This window comes from Thalassophryne amazonica, chromosome 7 (assembly GCF_902500255.1).
Source record: "Thalassophryne amazonica chromosome 7, fThaAma1.1, whole genome shotgun sequence".
NCBI classification, from domain to species: Eukaryota; Metazoa; Chordata; class Actinopteri; order Batrachoidiformes; family Batrachoididae; genus Thalassophryne; species Thalassophryne amazonica.
In genome coordinates, this window is record NC_047109.1 from 101,219,566 (window position 1) to 101,225,565 (window position 6,000).

The 6,000-nt window shown below is 48.3% G+C and overlaps 1 long non-coding RNA gene across 3 annotated transcripts in view; it reads left to right on the forward strand.

Annotated features, from left to right (window-relative positions):
• The window catches only part of LOC117514680, a 287,762-nt gene extending 281,964 nt beyond the window's left edge, over window positions 1-5,798 (forward strand). For all 3 annotated transcript variants that reach the window (XR_004561929.1, XR_004561928.1, XR_004561930.1), the window contains exon 5: window positions 5,411-5,798. This is a non-coding gene — a long non-coding RNA (uncharacterized LOC117514680). The remainder of the gene's footprint in view (window positions 1-5,410) is intronic.
• The last annotated feature ends 202 nt before the right edge of the window (window positions 5,799-6,000 follow it).

A 6,000-nucleotide genomic window follows, 5' to 3' on the forward strand; every position in this document is an offset into this window, starting at 1 on the left:
CCTTCCGGATCCGAACCAGGTGATACGCATTCCTAAGATCCAATATAGTGAATATTTTGGCTCCATGCAGGGGCGTGAACACTGAATCCAACAGGGGCAACGGGTATCAGTTGCGAACCGTGATCTCGTTCAGCCCTCTGTAATCAATGCATGGACGGAGTCTGCCATCCTTCTTGCCCACAAAAAAGAAACCTGCACCCATCGGGGAGGTGGAGTTCCGGATCAACCCGGCAGCTAATGAGTCCCGGATGTAGGTCTCCATTGATTCTCGCTCGGGGCGTGAGAGGTTGTACAGTTTACTGGACAGATACTCAGCACCCAGGATTAAATCAATGGCACAATCGTACGGTCGATGCGGGGGTAGAGTGAGTGCCAGATCTTTGCTGAAAACATCAGCACGATCATGGTACTCAACAGGCACCGTCGTGAGATTGCGGGGGACTCGAACCTCCTCTTTAGCAGTCACACCGGGTGGAACCGAGGATCGTAAACACTCCCGGTGGCAGGTTTCGCTCCATTGAGCCACAACCCCAGACAGCCAATTGATCCCGGGATTGTGCTTACTAATCCTTGGATAGCCCAAAATTACTCTGGAGGTAGAAGGTGTCACAAAAAACACAATCTCCTCCCTGTGATTCCCAGACACAATCAGTGTTAAGGGCTGTGTCTGGTGTGTGATTAATGGAAGAAGGGTGCCATCTAGTGCCGTACCCTCACTGGTGAAGGAAGAGCCACTAGAGGGAGCCCTACTTCGGTAGCCCATCTGCTATCAAGCAGATTCCCTTCCGACCCCGTGTCAATCAGTGCTGGGGCTTGAAGGGTTAAATCCCCACAGAGGATCACAACTGGGATTCGTGCAGATTTTCGTGCAGTACCCGCGTGTGTGTTATGGCCCACCCTTAGCCCAGTTTCTAAGGGTGAGCGTTGGTGTTTGACCGCTTGGGGCATTGTTTCTGCAGATGCTCGTTAGAGCCACAGAAAAAGCACTCTCCGCGGGCCAGCCTCCTCTGTCTGTTTTCTAATTTTATTTTGGCCCTGCTCGTGTCCATAGCTTCGTCAGCAGGGGGAGCTGTTGTCACACGGAGCACTCGGGCTCTGGAGCGTGGGGAAGGCGGGGCTGCTTCGGAACGGGAAGGGAGAGGGGCGGCGCGTGCCCGGCCATGTCCTTCGTCTCGCTCCCGTCGACGTTCTTCCAATCGGTTGTCTAACTGTATAACCAGATCTATAAGCCCATCTAAATCCCGCGGCTCATCCTTAGCCACCAGATGCTCCTTCAGGACTGACGACAGTCCGTTTACGAAGGCAGCGCGGAGTGCAGCGGTATTCCAGCCGGACCTCGCAGCCGCTATGCAGAAGTCGACCGCATACTCAGCTGCACTCCGACGCCCCTGTCTCATTGACAGCAGCGTCGTAGAAGCAGTCTCGCCTCTGTTTGGGTGATCAAAGACTGTTCTGAACTCCCTCACAAACCCAGTATAAGAGGTAAGGAGCCGTGAATTCTGCTCCCAGAGCGCCGTAGCCCAGGCGCGTGCCTCGCCTTGAAACAAATTCATTACATAAGCCACCCTGCTGACGTCCGACTCGTACATCACGGGACGCTGTGAAAAGACGAGCGAACATCTGCAAAAAGTCCGCGCACATCTCCACACAACCCCCGTACGGCTCTGGGGGACTTATGTATGCTTCAGGGGATGGTGGGTGGGGTCGTTGAATGACCAGTGGAATGTCTATATTCGACACCGGGTCAGCAGGAGGAGGAGCTGCAGCAGCGACCTGAGCGCGCGCTTCCACCTGTGCGGTGAGAGCCTCCATTCTACGATTGAGGATGACGTTCTGCTCGGTCATTAGATCCAACCGAGCAGTAAAGGCGGTGAGGATTTGCTGCAACTCACCAATCACGCCTCCTGCAGACGCCTGTGCACCCCGCTGTTCCATTGGCTGTTCAATTGGTGGTTGACGCCCCTCGGGATCCATGACGTTGGCCGAGATATCCTGTTGGGGAAGTGTAATGACACGGACCCACAACAGGGGGCGCAAATGAATGGTCAATGGGTAGTCAAATAAATACAATTTATTGTGGCAAATGTGCACAACAGGTCGAATACTATTTTTAGACAGTCAATTACAAATGTCAACAGGTGACATGTGGGCAGGTCCGAGGGTAGGAGACGCCTATCCAGAGAAGAGCCGGGGCCCACAAGGTTCCGCCGCCAACGAAGACCTGCAGCAAACCAAAGCCGCCAAGTCCCGAGTCCCCAGGTGGCCTCTACTTCAGCTGTCAGATCCGGTACTGCTGGCAGGAACAGAAGACAGGTTAATGGTGGGTGGGTGCACACCCAGCAGAACAATCAGCAATTCAGTTCAGTTCCTTTTGTGGGAGAATCTCCACCTCCGATACAAAAACACAATAGTGCAGAGCCTGAGAGCTACTTATCCGTTTTGGCGTGAGGGGTGAAGAACGTCACTCCTACACGGACCACAAAACTCAGCACCAGCTGAAAGCAGTCACCAGGATCTCCTGCAAACACTCAGAAAAAGATCACGTGCGTATGGCACACTCAAACGGCTGAGAGTTTACCTGAGTGGTAAACGGATATCTCGGCAGAGATGTGGTGTCTCCTCCAGTCTTATATGGGATGGGATGATGATGAGAGATTTCTGACAGCTGGTAGTCCTGGCTCCTGGGTGGTGACTGCACCCTCTGGTGCCTGAAACCCGACTACAGGCAGGGCGCCCTCTGGCGTTGGCCAGCAGTACCTCCTCTTCGGGTGGCCCACATAACACTTCCATCATCCTGCTCAGAAATTACACCAGTCTTGCCTATTCGCCATCTCTTTATCCATTTATGATTGAGTCACAAGTTGTGCAGAGTCAGATGGTGACATCTAAAACCAACCCACTTGTGCTTCAAACCCGTTCTTCAGAAAACCTTCAAGTGACCTCGTGGAGGACTTGTCCTTTATATATACAGTCTATGAGTAAATACAGTAAAAGTAGCAGCTTGATTTTATCTTGCTGAAATGAACAGAGTAATGTGTCAGACAGCATCATTTCGCCTTACTGAATCATCTTTCACGATGCTGACATTCGCTGTTGTAAAATATCTAGTACAAGAAGAGCTGCGAAGGCAGCAGGTGTAATTATTTTATGCCACTGGCAGAAAACATGCAAAGGAACTGAGATCCCACGGGTCGCGTGAGGCACCAGTGCCGCGGGTGCAGGATGTATTTACTGTCATGTAGGTGGGAGTGGGCAGTCAGCATAATCATCACAGGATGAAATTTCATATGTACAGTGAGAACAGCAGAGACAATTCCTCTCCCAAGGCTCAGAGCATCCTCTTTTATAGTGCTTGAAAATCATCCCAAACTTTGCTGGATCTGCCACAAAATCCTACTTCAATTCCAGGCCACACTCAAAGCGAACACAGAAGTCCAAAATAATTAATGAGTGAAACAAATGAAATATTGTGACATTTTAACTGGAACATTTTACTAAATTTTACTTTACCGCTGCACTACCATCACTGTCCTGTAAATGGTGTGGAAATCAACAAGGGCATAACATATTTACAAAAAAAGACAAAAAAAATGCCATGATAACTGGCCAAACGGTAGACCAGACAGACGTGACATTTAGATCGCCTGCTGTGTGTCCACATGAACTGACAGTCCATTTCAGATGGAACAGCCTGTCAATGTACGCGCTCTTCAACCCGTCACAAAAGCGATAAATGTTTTAATGTATTGCGACATGAGGACAGAAAGCAGACACACGCGCATCACAGTGGACAGTTGTTAGTTCATGTCTGTCCAAACACGGTACGTATTTCCCAGCTTGGACATCCAGAACCACAGATCTCCACAGCCACTCCTGTCGGCAGCCACATCCCTTGTCAGTTTAGCGCACACACCAACATGTCACTGTGTCTGTCTTATGTGAGCTGTCAGTGAGTCTGTGGTCAGCAGCTGACAGGCACATCGCTGTGCTGTGTGCATTCTCACATGGCTATCCGGCCCCCATGTGATCATGTCTGTGCAGCATATATTTTATGCAAATGTGACACGTGCACACGTGCAATACACATGCAGGCCCCATGTGTGTTGCTGTTTGCAAAGCCACACTAGTGGGGCACTTAGACAAATTTCACATCCAGCTCGACAGTGATCATCTGCTGACTGTTTTCATGTTAATAGTGCGAATGGCCACACATTTTCTAAGTGCCAAACAAGCGTGTGTCAGCTGGAATTTGGCTGATATCTGCTGCAAGAGGGTTTGATGGGCTCTCACAGCGCACACTCTGTCTTCCAGCTGCTGGCGTGCACAAATAGTTGTAGCAACAGGTGTACGAGGCGTTGGAGGCAGCTACAGATTCACACGTATTGCATACAATTCCTGCTTCATCCGCACTTCATGCGCAATTCGACCACATACTATGTGTCATACATTCGTACTGTGTGTGAAGGGGCCCTTAGTATGTGTTCATTTGACACAACCAAGGATCCTCAAAACGGACCTTATTCCAAATACACACAGTCGATGCCTGACGTCACTGTTAGCCTTGACATTTCTCAACCATACAGTAAGTCAGGAAGCACCAAGACCCAAAAAACCTGGACCTTCATTATCCCGGCAAAGGCATTGGCACTGGCATCAACAAACACCTTGGTCCAGAGAGCTCATGACTATAGTAGCTCTTTCCAGGTTTCTCTTGATCTCAAAGGCCGAAGACTCAGACGCATGAACGTCAATGCTGAGATGATATAAGCTGAGATAATATCATCATTTAAATTCAGCTGTTCCACTCTGTGTGTACCTGATCCTGTCAGATCTCAGAAATGAAGCAGAGTAGGTCCAGATTAATAGTTGCCTGGGAGCCAGTTGGAAGATCAAGGGGTGTGTCTTTCTCAATGGAAAAAAATAATGGAGTTGTGTCAAGGACATCTGGTGTAAAACTTGTATCAACTCTCAATGTGGATTTTTACTGAATTTGCTGTGGTGACCCTGAAGACCTGGGGAAGCAGAAAGACAAACAACAATTTCATCACAATTTCTATATTTCAAAACTATAATTAGGGTAATTGATGACATGGGTCATAAGTGGTCCTGTGGTAACCATGGAAACTCATTCCTTGTTTGTTCTATGTTTTATTTCAGTTTTGTGTCAGTGGTTAAAAAAAAATGGTGTATCACAAATGCAAAACTGGTCTTGCACAACTCAAAACTGTACATATAAGTCAGGAGCAAGGCCAAAAGTCTATATATTTTTCTTCCAACCAGTAATGTCACCAGGTGAATTCACTAATCAGTTCCTCCACTCAAATCAAAGTGTTGCATGGCATTGAAATGAATCACTAAAATGAATGATAACCAGGGAACTAAACTGATGTCTGGATGTGTCTGGTTCTAGGTGTCTTTGAAGAAACCTTGTTACCGCTGCAATGATTTGGTGACAAATGAGGAAGGAGACATGGATGAGGCAGCATCAACTGGGACACTACAGCAATATGGCACATTTCTCAAGCATGATCCAGCGCACATTGTTGATGACCCCAGTGACTTGACCACCCTAAATGGATGCTCACTTCAGGTCTGGAAGATGGTTACTTTCACAAAATAGGGACAAAGTGTCTGTGTGGCTGCCAGTCAGGGCACAAATCAAAACTGCAAAGTAATGGATGTAACAATGGGAAGCGGGCCGCGGCCTCAACTTCATCTAAAGTCTGGGTCTTTTAGTGAAGCTTAGGGCAAGTGGCCGACAATCACCTTATTATTTCTTTTGTTTTTCTTGTTGCTTCATGCTGATAAATTATATATGTATTTGTTGTCTTTCTGATACCTGATTCTGTTTTGTTTTTTCTCTGTTTGAGGTGCGGCACCATCCAAAGATGGGAGTGGGTGTCTACTTCTGCAACCCTCCTGTCCTGTGCACCGACAAAATTTCCTGTATATTCATTTTGTAAATTGTGTCTGTAGCATGGCCCAAGCAGAGGGTCACCC